Below are 14,106 nucleotides of genomic sequence, written 5' to 3' on the forward strand. Positions count from 1 at the left end.
GTGTGCCAGTCCTGACTTCTGGGTGTGCCATCTCTCTCTCTCAAATAGTGGGCCATAGAAAGCCTATTTTTTTTAATTTGGTTTCTAAATTCTCCCAGAAAAAAAAAAAAAAGTGGGAGATTAATATTGGACTTTCTGCTTGTGTGCCAGTCCTGACTCCTGGGTGTGCCATCTCTCTCTCTCAAATAGTGGGCCATAGAAAGCGTATTTATTTTTTTTAATTTGGTTTCTAAATTCTCCCTGAAAAAATCAATTTTTTTATTTGGTTTCTAAATTCTCCCTAAAAAAAAAAAAAAACAGTGGGAGATTAATATTGGCCTTTCTGCTTGTGTGCCAGTCCTGACTGCTGGGTGTGCCATCTCTCTCTCTCAAATAGTGGGCCATAGAAAGCCTATTTTTTTAATTTGGTTTCTAAATTCTCCCAGAAAAAAAAAAAAAGTGGGAGATTAATGTTGGCCTTTCTGCTTGTGTGCCAGTCCTGACTCCTGGGTGTGCCATCTCTCTCTCTCTCAAATAGTGGGCCATAGAAAGCCTTTTTATTTTTTTAATTTGGTTTCTAAATTCTCCCAGAAAAAAAAAAAAAGTGGGAGATTAATGTTGGCCTTTCTGCTTGTGTGCCAGTCCTGACTCCTGGGTGTGCCATCTCTCTCTCTCAAATAGTGGGCCATAGAAAGCGTATTTATTTTTTTTAAATTTGGTTTCTAAATTCTCCCTGAAAAAATCAACTTTTTTTAATTTGGTTTCTAAATTCTCCCTGAAAAAATAAAAAAAAACAGTGGGAGATTAATATTGGCCTTTCTACTTGTGTGCCAGTCCTGACTCCTGGGTGTGCCATCTCTCTCTCTCTCTCAAATAGTGGGCCATAGAAAGCCTATTTTTTTTATTTGGTTTCTAAATTCTCCCTGAAAAAAATCAATTTTTTTATTTGGTTTCTAAATTCTCCCTGAAAAAATAAAAAAAAAACAGTGGGAGATTAATATTGGCCTTTCTGCTTGTGTGCCAGTCCTGACTTCTGGGTGTGCCATCTCTCTCTCTCAAATAGTGGGCCATAGAAAGCCTATTTTTTTTAATTTGGTTTCTAAATTCTCCCAGAAAAAAAAAAAGTGGGAGATTAATATTGGACTTTCTGCTTGTGTGCCAGTCCTGACTCCTGGGTGTGCCATCTCTCTCTCTCAAATAATGGGCCATAAAAAGCGTATTTATTTTTTTTATTTGGTTTCTAAATTCTCCCTGAAAAAAATCAATTTTTTTTATTTGGTTTCTAAATTCTCCCTGAAAAAATAAAAAAAACAGTGGGAGATTAATATTGGCCTTTCTGCTTGTGTGCCAGTCCTGACTTCTGGGTGTGCCATCTCTCTCTCTCAAATAATGGGCCATAAAAAGCGTATTTATTTTTTTTATTTGGTTTCTAAATTCTCCCTGAAAAAAATCAATTTTTTTCATTTGGTTTCTAAATTCTCCCTGAAAAAATAAAAAAAAACAGTGGGAGATTAATATTGGCCTTTCTGCTTGTGTCCCAATCTTGACTCCTGGGTGTGCCATCTCTCTCTCTCAAATAGTGGGCCATAGAAAGCCTATTTTTTTTATTTGGTTTCTAAATTCTCCCTGAAAAAAATCAATTTTTTTATTTGGTTTCTAAATTCTCCCTGAAAAAATAAAAAAAAAACAGTGGGAGATTAATATTGGCCTTTCTGCTTGTGTGCCAGTCCTGACTTCTGGGTGTGCCATCTCTCTCTCTCAAATAGTGGGCCATAGAAAGCCTATTTTTTTTAATTTGGTTTCTAAATTCTCCCAGAAAAAAAAAAAGTGGGAGATTAATATTGGACTTTCTGCTTGTGTGCCAGTCCTGACTCCTGGGTGTGCCATCTCTCTCTCTCAAATAGTGGGCCATAGAAAGCGTATTTTTTTTTTTTATTTGGTTTCTAAATTCTCCCTGAAAAAATCAATTTTTTTATTTGGTTTCTAAATTCTCCCTAAAAAAATAAAAAAAAACAGTGGGAGATTAATATTGGCCTTTCTGCTTGTGTGCCAGTCCTGAGTGCTGGGTGTGCCATCTCTCTCTCTCAAATAGTGGGCCATAGAAAGCCTATTTTTTTTTATTTGGTTTCTAAATTCTCCCAGAAAAAATAAAAAAAAAGTGGGAGATTAATATTGGCCTTTCTGCTTGTGTGCCAGTCCTGACTCCTGGGTGTGCCATCTCTCTCTCTCAAATAATGGGCCATAGAAAGCCTATTTTTTTAATTTGGTTTCTAAATTGTCCCTGAAAAAATAAAAAAAACAGTGGGAGATTAATATTGGCCTTTCTGCTTGTGTGCCAGTCCTGACTCCTGGGTGTGCCATTTCTCTCTCTCAAATAGTGGGCCATAGAAAGCCTATTTTTTTTTATTTGGTTTCTAAATTCTCCCTGAAAAAATCAATTTTGTTTATTTGGTTTCTAAATTCTCGCTGAAAAAATAAAAAAAAACAGTGGGAGATTAATATTGGCCTTTCTGCTTGTGTGCCAGTCCTGACTCCTGGGTGTGCCATCTCTCTCTCAAATAGTGTGCCATAGAAAGCCTATTTTTTTTTTTATTTGGTTTCTAAATTCTCCCTGAAAAAATCAATTTTGTTTATTTGGTTTCTAAATTCTCCCTGAAAAAATTAAAAAAAAACAGTAGAAGATTAATATTGGCCTTTCTGCTTGTGTGTCAGTCCTGACTCCTGGGTGTGCCATCTCTCTCTCTCTCAAATAGTGGGCCATAGAAAGCCTATTTTTTTTATTTGGTTTCTAAATTCTCCCTGAAAAATTTTTTTTTCATTTGGTTTCTAAATTCTCCCTGAAAAAATAAAAAAAAACAGTGGGAGATTAATATTGGCCTTTCTGCTTGTGTGCCAGTCCTGACTTCTGGGTGTGCCATCTCTCTCTCTCAAATAGTGGGCCATAGAAAGCCTTTTTTTTTTAATTTGGTTTCTAAATTCTCCCAGAAAAAAAAAAAAGTGGGAGATTAATATTGGACTTTCTGCTTGTGTGCCAGTCCTGACTCCTGGGTGTGCCATCTCTCTCTCTCAAATAGTGGGCCATAGAAAGCGTATTTATTTTTTTTTATTTGGTTTCTAAATTCTCCCTGAAAAAAATCAATTTTTTTATTTGGTTTCTAAATTCTCCCTAAAAAAAAAAAAAAACAGTGGGAGATTAATATTGGCCTTTCTGCTTGTGTGCCAGTCCTGACTGCTGGGTGTGCCATCTCTCTCTCTCAAATAGTGGGCCATAGAAAGCCTATTTTTTTTATTTGGTTTCTAAATTCTCCCAGAAAAAAAAAAAGAAAAAAGTGGGAGATTAATGTTGGCCTTTCTGCTTGTGTGCCAGTCCTGACTCCTGGGTGTGCCATCTCTCTCTCTCTCTCAAATAGTGGGCCATAGAAAGCCTTTTTATTTTTTTAATTTGGTTTCTAAATTCTCCTTGAAAAAATAATAAAAAACAGTGGGAGATTAATATTGTCCTTTCTGCTTGTTTGCCAGTCCTGACTTCTGGGTGTGCCATCTCTCTCTCTCAAATAGTGGGCCACAGAAAGCCTATTTTTTTTATTTCGTTTCTAAATTCTCCCTGAAAAATAAAAAAAAAGTGGGAGATTAATATTGGCTTTTCTGCTTGTGTGCCAGTCCTGACTCCTGGGTGTGCCATCTCTCTCTCTCAAATAGTGGGCCATAGAAAGCCTATTTTTTTTTATTTGGTTTCTAAATTCTCCCTGAAAAAAATCAATTTTTTTTATTTGGTTTCTAAATTCTCCCTGAAAAAATAAAAAAAAACAGTGGGAGATTAATATTGGCCTTTCTGCTTGTGTGCCAGTCTTGACTCTTGGGTGTGCCATCTCTCTCTCTCAAATAGTGTGCCATAGAAAGTCTATTTTTTTTATTTGGTTTCTAAATTCTCCCTGAAAAATCAATTTTGTTTATTTGGTTTCTAAATTCTCCCTGAAAAAAATAAAAAAATACAGTGGGAGATTAATATTGGCCTTTCTGCTTGTGTGCCAGTCCTGACTCCTGGGTGTGCCATCTCTCTCTCTCAAATAGTGGGCCATAGAAAGCCTACTTTTTTTTTATTTGGTTTCTAAATTCTCCTTGAAAAAATAAAAAAAAACAGTGGGAGATTAATATTGGCCTTTCTGCTTGTGTGCCAGTCCTGACTCTTGGGTGTGCCATCTCTCTCTCTCAAATAGTGGGCCATAGAAAGCGTATTTTTTTTTTTTATTTGGTTTCTAAATTCTCCCTGAAAAAATCAATTTTTTTTATTTGGTTTCTAAATTCTCCCTGAAAAAATAAAAAAAAACAGTGGGAGATTAATATTGGCCTTTCTGCTTGTGTGCCAGTCCTGACTCCTGGGTGTGCCATCTCTCTCTCTCTCAAATAATGGGCCATAGAAAGCCTATTTTTTTTTATTTGGTTTCTAAATTCTCCCTGAAAAAATCAATTTTTTTTATTTGGTTTCTAAATTCTCCCTGAAAAAATAAAAAAAAACAGTGGGAGATTAATATTGGCCTTTCTGCTTGTGTGCCAGTCTTGACTCCTGGGTGTGCCATCTCTCTCTCTCAAATAGTGTGCCATAGAAAGCCTATTTTTTTTTTATTTGGTTTCTAAATTCTCCCTGAAAAAATAAAAAAAAAAAGTGGGAGATTAATATTGGCCTTTCTGCTTGTGTGCCAGTCCTGAGTGCTGGGTGTGCCATCTCTCTCTCTCAAATAGTGGGCCATAGAAAGCCTATTTTTTTTTTATTTGGTTTCTAAATTCTCCCAGAAAAAAAAAAAAAGTGGGAGATTAATATTGGACTTTCTGCTTGTGTGCCAGTCCTGACTCCTGGGTGTGCCATCTCTCTCTCTCAAATAGTGGGCCATAGAAAGCGTATTTATTTTTTTTTATTTGGTTTCTAAATTCTCCCTGAAAAAATCAATTTTTTTATTTGGTTTCTAAATTCTCCCTAAAAAAATAAAAAAAAACAGTGGGAGATTAATATTGGCCATTCTGCTTGTGTGCCAGTCCTGAGTGCTGGGTGTGCCATCTCTCTCTCTCAAATAGTGTGCCATAGAAAGCCTATTTTTTTTTAATTTGGTTTCTAAATTCTCCCTTAAAAAAATAAAAAAAAACAGTGGGAGATTAATATTGGCCTTTCTGCTTGTGTGCCAGTCCTGACTCCTGGGTGTGCCATTTCTCTCTCTCTCAAATAGTGGGCCATAGAAAGCCTATTTTTTTTATTTGGTTTCTAAATTCTCCCTGAAAAAAATCAATTTTTTTTGTTTGGTTTCTAAATTATCCCTGAAAAAAAAAAAAAACAGTGGGAGATTAATATTGGCCTTTCTGCTTGTGTGCCAGTACTGACTTCTGGGTGTGCCATCTCTCTCTCTCAAATAGTGGGCCATAGAAAGCCTATTTTTTTTTCATTTTGTTTCTAAATTCTCCCTGACAAATAAAAAAAAACAGTGGGAGATTAATATTGGCCTTTCTGCTTGTGTGCCAGTCCTGACTCCTGGGTGTGCCATCTCTCTCTCTCAAATAGTGGGCCATAGAAAGCCTATTTTTTTTAATTTGGTTTCTAAATTCACCCAGAAAAAAAAAAAGTGGGAGATTAATATTGGACTTTCTGCTTGTGTGCCAGTCCTGACTCCTGGGTGTGCCATCTCTCTCTCTCAAATAGTGGGCCATAGAAAGCGTATTTATTTATTTTTATTTGGTTTCTAAATTCTCCCTGAAAAAATCAATTTTTTTATTTGGTTTCTAAATTCTCCCTAAAAAAAAAAAAAAAACAGTGGGAGTTTAATATTGGCCTTTCTGCTTGTGTGCCAGTCCTGACTCCTGGGTGTGCCATCTCTCTCTCTCTCAAATAATGGGCCATAGAAAGCCTATTTTTTTTAATTTGGTTTCTAAATTCTCCCTGAAAAAAATCAATTTTTTTTATTTGGTTTCTAAATTCTCCCTGAAAAAATTAAAAAAAACAGTGGGAGATTGATATTGGCCTTTCTGCTTGTGTGCCAGTCCTGACTTCTGAGTGTGCCATCTCTCTCTCTCAAATAGTGGGCCATAGAAAGCCTTTTTTTATTTGGTTTCTAAATTCTCCCTGAAAAAATAAATAAAAAACAGAGGGAGATTAATATTGGCCTTTCTGCTTGTGTGCCAGTCCTGACTCCTGGGTGTGCCATCTCTCTCTCTCAAATAGTGGGCCATAGAAAGCCTATTTTTTTTATTTGGTTTCTAAATTATCCCAGAAAAAATTAAAAAAAAGTGGGAGATTAATATTGGCCTTTCTGCTTGTGTGCCAGTCCTGACTCCTGGGTGTGCCATCTCTCTCTCTCTCTCTCTCTCTCAAATAGTGGGCCATAGAAAGCCTTTTTTTTTTAATTTGGTTTCTAAATTCTCCTTGAAAAAATAAAAAAAAACAGTGGGAGATTAATATTGGCCTTTCTGCTTGTGTGCCAGTCCTGACTCTTGGGTGTGCCATCTCTCTCTCTCAAATAATGGGCCATAAAAAGCGTATTTATTTTTTTTTATTTGGTTTCTAAATTCTCCCTGAAAAAAAATCAATTTTTTTTATTTTGTTTTTAAATTCTCCCTGAAAAAATAAAAAAAAAACAGTGGGAGATTAATATTGGCCTTTCTGCTTGTGTGCCAGTCCTGACTCCTGGGTGTGCCATCTCTCTCTCTATCAAATAATGGGCCATTGAAAGCCTATTTTTTTTTTATTTGGTTTCTAAATTCTCCCTGAAAAAATCAATTTTTTTTATTTGGTTTCTAAATTCTCCCTGAAAAAATAAAAAAAAAAACAGTGGGCGATTAATATTGGCCTTTCTGCTTGTGTGCCAGTCCTGACTCCTAGGTGTGCCATCTCTCTCTCTCAAATAGTGGGCCATAGAAAGCCTATTTTTTTTTTATTTGGTTTCTAAATTCTCCCTGAAAAAATCAATTTTGTTTAATTGGTTTCTAAATTCTCGCTGAAAAAATAAAAAAAAACAGTGGGAGATTAATATTGGCCTTTCTGCTTGTGTGCCAGTCCTGACTCCTGGGTGTGCCATCTCTCTCTCTCTCAAATAGTGGGCCATAGAAAGCCTATTTTTTTTTATTTGGTTTCTAAATTCTCCCTGAAAAATAAAAAAAAACAGTGGGAGATTAATATTGGCCTTTCTGCTTGTGTGCCAGTCCTGACTCCTGGGTGTGCCATCTCTCTCTCAAATAGTGTGCCATAGAAAGCCTATTTTTTTTTAATTTGGTTTCTAAATTCTCCCTGAAAAAATCAATTTTTTTTATTTGGTTTCTAAATTCTCCCTGAAAAAATTAAAAAGAACAGTGGGAGATTAATATTGGCCTTTCTGCTTGTGTGCCAGTCCTGACTCCTGGGTGTGCCATCTCTCTCTCTCAAATAGTGGGCCATAGAAAGCCTATTTTTTTTTTAATTTGGTTTCTAAATTCTCCCTGAAAAAATCAATTTTGTTTATTTGGTTTCTAAATTCTCCCTGAAAAAATAAAAAAAAAAGCTGGAGATTAATATTGGCCTTTCTGCTTGTGTGCCAGTCCTGACTCCTGGGTGTGCCATCTCTCTCTCTCTCTCAAATAGTGTGTTAGGGCCAGCAGAACGCACCAAATAATAAGATTGATAGTGTACGGTGCGTTCGTAGCCCGGGATCCACCGTGCAGAGATGGAACCTGCTGCTGAGTAATGACGGACTATATGGCGGTACTCATAAGTATACTCGCGTGGGTTAAACTTCACCCAACGTGAAGGAAGCGATCCTGTTGCGTCACAGGATCGCGGTACTGCACATAGAAGGCGAGCAAGCAGTCAGCGAACTTAACCCCAACTAGGATTGAAGTCCGATTAGACCACTTGCTGACACAACACCGCAACAGGGTGTGTTAGGCAACTCTTATAATTAGAGCACCGAAGTGCGAACTGTGCCGTGCTGGCAGGCACCACTAAGCACCCAGACGTGGGTCAGGAAGCGCACTACTGGCGCGTGGCGCCGCATTGGCGGTCACAGCAATAGACGCTGATACGTGTGTGACACGTTGAGTGATATGTCAGGCGCTAGATAGCAGCCATACTCCATACGCGAACAGTCATACAATAGGGTAGGGGTATTTAATGAACGACTTGCACTCACAACAAACACACGTATTCAATTGTACACTAGCGCATGGCCGTGCGGTCATGCGCAGTTTATATAGTTGCAGCACAGGAAGTGGCCACAGAAACTTTGCCCTTCCAAGACCTGCCAAGAGGTCCAATGGAATGTGCTGCAGAGCCTGAGCACATGACCCTCGATCTCCAACGGGAGATCTTGCCCTGGGCATGCTCAGTGTGCGCAAACAAGGACTTAGTCCCAGGGAAGTCCGCTCGCCGCTGACCAGCACTGACTTTAATGGCAGGAGCTGAAGAAGCAGCAGTAACTCTCTGTACAGAGTGAGAGCGAGCAAGACACTGGGAGCGACGTCCCCGCTGAGCAGACTCCACTGCGGCCGGAGGAGAATGGGAGACCGCAGCGGAGACGGATCGAGATTCCCCCTGTGCAGCAGAGGAAACTCGACTCCTAACATTACCCCCGCTCCTAGGGCCCCCCCCTCCTTGGGCCTCGCTACGCTCGAAGGAAGCAATGAGCTGTGGGGCCCGAATGTTTTCAGCAGGCTCCCAAGACCTGTCCTCTGGACCATAACCCTTCCAATCCACCAAATAAAACTTTTTGCCGCGTACCACCTTGCACCCCAAAATAGCGTTCACCTCGTAATCGTCCGTAGACGAACCCGATGTCCCGGCAGATGACTTGGAAAACCGGGACATGTATACGGGTTTCAAGAGGGACACATGAAAGGTGTCGGTGATACCCAAGCGTGGAGGAAGAGCCAGGCGGTAGACCACAGGATTAACCTGTTCGAGAACCTTGAAGGGACCCAAGTAGCGAGGAGCAAACTTAGTGGACTCAACTCGCAGCCTGATGTTACGGGCGGAGAGCCACACCAAGTCGCCAGGGGCAAAAGTCGGAGCGGGGCGCCGATGAACATTGGCGGAGGACCTCATTCTCTCCTTGGAGGCCCGAATGGCATCCTGCGTGCGATCCCAAATGTCCCGTGCCTCCACAGTCCAGTCTGCCACCCTGGGATCAGCGGAAGACACAGGCATGGGCACAGGAACACGCGGATGCTGGCCGTAATTTAAGAGGAATGGAGTCTGACCGGTGGAGTCGGCTACGGCATTGTTAAGTGCAAACTCTGCCCACGGTAGCAAGGATGCCCAGTCATCCTGTCTGGCAGAAACAAAATGTCGCAGATATGTGACCAAGGTTTGGTTGGCCCTTTCTACCAACCCATTCGTCTCGGGATGATATGCCGAAGAGAGATTTAACTCAATACTGAGTAGACGACATAGCTCCCTCCAGAATCGAGATGCAAACTGGGGACCCCGGTCACTAACAATTTTGTCTGGCATACCGTGTAAGCGAAAGATATGCTTGATAAACAAGACAGCCAACGCCCGTGCAGATGGTAGCCGTGGAAGAGGCACCAAATGCACCATTTTGGAAAAATGATCGGTGATCACCCAGATAATGGTGCAATTACGAGACTTGGGTAAGCCAACCACAAAGTCCAACCCGACCATCTCCCAGGGCCTGTCAGCCACGGGCAGAGGATAAAGCAAACCAGCTGGCCGTTGCTGAGGAGTCTTGTTCCTGGCGCAAGAGACACACGCCCGAACGTACTCCGCGACATCACGAGCCATATGCGGCCACCAGTATGTCCTCGCCAGTAACTCTGATGTCCTTTTAGTACCAAAATGTCCACCCACCCTGGACGAGTGCGCCCAAGAGAGAACCTCCGGTTGCAAACTAGATGGAACAAAAGTCTTGCCCGGGGGCACAGACTCCAGCGAAACCGGGGCCACGGTTCTCAAACTCTCGGTGGGGACAATAAGCCGAGGCTCCTCCTCCTCCTCCGCAGATGACACAACGGAGCGAGAGAGAGCGTCGGCCCGAATGTTCTTCTCCCCAGAAAGGAAATGGAGGGTGAAATGAAGCCGGGAGAAGAACAAGGACCATCTGGCCTGGCGAGAATTCAACCGCTGAGCTGTCTGCAGATACACCAAATTTTTGTGATCTGTGAAGACTTGGAAGGGAAAACGTGCTCCCTCCAAGAGATGTCTCCACTCCGAGAAAGCCAACTTCATGGCTAGCAACTCTCTGTCCCCGATGGAATAATTCCTCTCTGCTGGTGCGAAGGTCTTGGAGAAAAAGAAGCAAGGATGCTTCCGACCTTGAGCATCCTTTTGGAAGAGGACTGCTCCAGCACCAACAGAAGAGGCATCCACCTCCATGATAAATGGCTTATCAACATCGGGGCGATGAAGAATGGGAGCGCTAGCGAAGTGTGACTTTATAGAGATAAAGGCCTTGGAGACCTCCTCAGACCACAATTTGGGATTCGCCCCCTTCTTGGTGAGGGCAACCAAGGGAGCTACCAAAGTTGAGAAATGCGGGATGAACTGGCGATAATAATTGATGAACCCCATAAAGCGCTGCACCGCTTTAAGAGAATGGGGTTCCTGCCAGTCCATCACAGCCTGTAGTTTGGCAGGATCCATAGCCAATCCCTGGGCTGAGATGATGTAGCCTAGGAAAGGTAAGGACTCCTGCTCAAACATACACTTCTCCAACTTGGCATAGAGGGAGTTTGCCCGTAGGAGGTCGAAGACTTTGCAAACATCTCACCGGCGGGAGTCAATATCTGGAGAGTAGATGAGAATATCATCCAGATAGACTACGACCGAGGTGGAAAGCATATCCCGGAAGATATCGTTCACAAAGTCTTGGAAAACGGCTGGGGCATTACAGAGCCCAAAGGGCATCACCAGATATTCATAGTGCCCATCCCTGGTGTTAAAAGCCGTCTTCCATTCGTCCCCCTCACGGATGCGAATCAGGTTGTAAGCACCCCGCAGATCTAATTTAGTAAATACCCTTGCTCCCCGAAGCCTATCGAACAGTTCAGATATCAAAGGCAAAGGGTATTTATTCTTAACGGTGATGGCGTTAAGACCCCTGTAGTCTATGCATGGACGCAATTCCCCACTCTTCTTCTGCACGAAGAAGAACCCTGCCCCAGCAGGTGACACTGACTTCCTGATGAACCCTCTTGCCAGATTTTCCTGGATGTACTGTGACATTGCCTCCGTCTCCGGGAGAGATAGCGGATAGACTCGACCCCGAGGAGGCTCAGCACCAGGCAAGAGGTCAATAGGACAGTCATAGGGGCGATGGGGCGGAAGGGTCTCCGCCGCCTTTTTGGAGAATACGTCTGCATACGACCAATACTGCTTGGGGAGAGAGGAAAGATCTGCGGGTACCTCAGTTGTAGCTACCTGAACGCACTCCCTCTGACACCTACCCCCACAAGATTCACCCCATCCCAGAATTCTGCCTGAGGACCACTCGATATGAGGAGAGTGGTACCGTAGCCAAGGTATTCCCAACAGGACCTCATCAATTCCCTCTGGAATGACGAGCAGAGAAATAATCTCCTGATGAGATGGCGACATGGACAGAGTAAAAGGGATGGTCTGGTGAGTTATCTGTGAGGGCAGAGTCGACCCATTCACCACTCGTACCGTTACAGGTTGAGCTAGCATAACCAGAGGTATTGCGTGGCGTTGGGCGAAGGCAGAAGACATAAAATTGCCCTCCGCCCCAGAATCCACGCAGAGCTCTACCGAGTGGGAGAATGAGCCTAAAGTAATTGTCCCCTTAAAGGACAATTTAGAGGCAAACGTCGCCGTGTCTGGTGTACCTCCACCTACGACCACTAGACGCTGACGTTTCCTCGACCGCTGAGGACATCTGGTGGCTAAATGTCCAGACTGCTGGCAAACATGACAGACCCTGAGTGCACAAGCGGTCCGGGACTTAGGTCCCGCTTGTGACACTTCCCTGGCCTCATGTGACTCAGGAACCAGGACCGGAGATTCCAGAGGTTTGGCGAAAGTAGGAGCCAGCCGAAACCTCTGCCTACACTGGGCTCGCTCTAACCTCCGCTCGTTAAAACGGAGGTCAATTCGAGTGGAGACTGTTATTAATTCCTCCACTGTGGCAGGAATCTCCCTAGTGGCCAGAGCGTCCTTTACATGGTCAGCCAAGCCCCTCCAAAATATGGGGATAAGAGCTTTATCCGACCATTCCAGCTCAGATGCTAAAGTGCGGAATTGGACGGCAAAATGACTGACCAAGGACTCACCCTGAGTTAATGCCAGCAGTTGGAGCGCAGTGTCATGGGTGACTTGAGGTCCTAAAAAGACCTGTTTTAAAGTGCTCAAAAACAGAGGAGCACTCTGCACCACATGATCGCCACGCTCCCACAGCGGCGTAGCCCATTCCAACGCCCTGTCCGACAATAGAGACACAATAAATCCCACCTTAGCCCGCTCTGTGGGGAAACGTGCAGCCAGAAGCTCGAGATGAATAGAGCACTGACTCACGAATCCCCTACAAAATTTGCTATTACCAGAAAATTTTTCTGGCAGCGGTAGGCGAGAAAATGTCGGAACAGGGGTGGCAATGGACAAAGTTGCTGCAGTCACGCTGGCAGCCTGTACAGCAACTGCGGTAACATCCACAGCTGAGGTTGCGCTCTCGAGAGCCGCCAACCTACCCTCCAGCTGCTGTATATACCGCAGGGATTGCTGTTTGTCCGTCATCACTAGCCAGACCCTGGCGCTAGTGTAATGTTAGGGCTAGCGGAACGCACCAAATAATAAGACTGATAGTGTACGGTGCGTTCGTAGCCCGGGGTCCACCGTGCAGAGATGGAACCTGCTGCTGAGTAATGACGGACTATATGGCGGTACTCATAAGTATACTCGCGTGGGTTAAACTTCACCCAACGTGAAGGAAGCGATCCTGTTGCGTCACAGGATCGCGGTACCGCACATAGAAGGCGAGCAAGCAGTCAGCGAACTTAACCCCAACTAGGATTGAAGTCCGATTAGACCACTTGCTGACACAACACCGCAACAGGGTGTGTTAGGCAACTCTTATAATTAGAGCACCGAAGTGCGAACTGTGCCGTGCTGGCAGGCACCACTAAGCACCCAGACGTGGGTCAGGAAGCGCACTACTGGCGCGTGGCGCCGCACTGGTGGTCACAGCAATAGACGCTGATACGTGTGTGACACGTTGAGTGATATGTCGGGCGCTAGATAGCAGCCATACTCCATACGCGAACAGTCATACAATAGGGTAGGGGTATTTAATGAACGACTTGCACTCACAACAAACACACGTATTCAATTGTACACTAGCGCATGGCCGTGCGGTCATGCGCAGTTTATATAGTTGCAGCACAGGAAGTGGCCACAGAAACTTTGCCCTTCCAAGACCTGCCAAGAGGTCCAATGGAATGTGCTGCAGAGCCTGAGCACATGACCCTCGATCTCCAACGGGAGATCTTGCCCTGGGCATGCTCAGTGTGCGCAAACAAGGACTTAGTCCCAGGGAAGTCCGCTCGCCGCTGACCAGCACTGACTTTAATGGCAGGAGCTGAAGAAGCAGCAGTAACTCTCTGTACAGAGTGAGAGCGAGCAAGACACTGGGAGCGACGTCCCCGCTGAGCAGACTCCACTGCGGCCGGAGGAGAATGGGAGACCGCAGCGGAGACGGATCGAGATTCCCCCTGTGCAGCAGAGGAAACTTGACTCCTAACATTACCCCCCCTCCTAGGGCCCCCCCCTCCTTGGGCCTCACTACGCTCGAAGGCAGCAATGAGCTGTGGGGCCCGAATGTTTTCAGCAGGCTCCCAAGACCTGTCCTCTGGACCATAACCCTTCCAATCCACCAAATAAAACTTTTTGCCGCGTACCACCTTGCACCCCAAAATAGCGTTCACCTCGTAATCGTCCGTAGACGAACCCGATGTCCCGGCAGATGACTCGGAAAACCGGGACATGTATACGGGTTTCAAGAGGGACACATGAAAGGTGTCGGTGATACCCAAGCGTGGAGGAAGAGCCAGGCGGTAGACCACAGGATTAACCTGTTCGAGAACCTTGAAGGGACCCAAGTAGCGAGGAGCAAACTTAGTGGACTCAACTCGCAGCCTGATGTTACG

This window comes from Ranitomeya imitator, chromosome 1 (genome assembly GCF_032444005.1).
Source record: "Ranitomeya imitator isolate aRanImi1 chromosome 1, aRanImi1.pri, whole genome shotgun sequence".
Classification (NCBI taxonomy): Eukaryota; Metazoa; Chordata; class Amphibia; order Anura; family Dendrobatidae; genus Ranitomeya; species Ranitomeya imitator.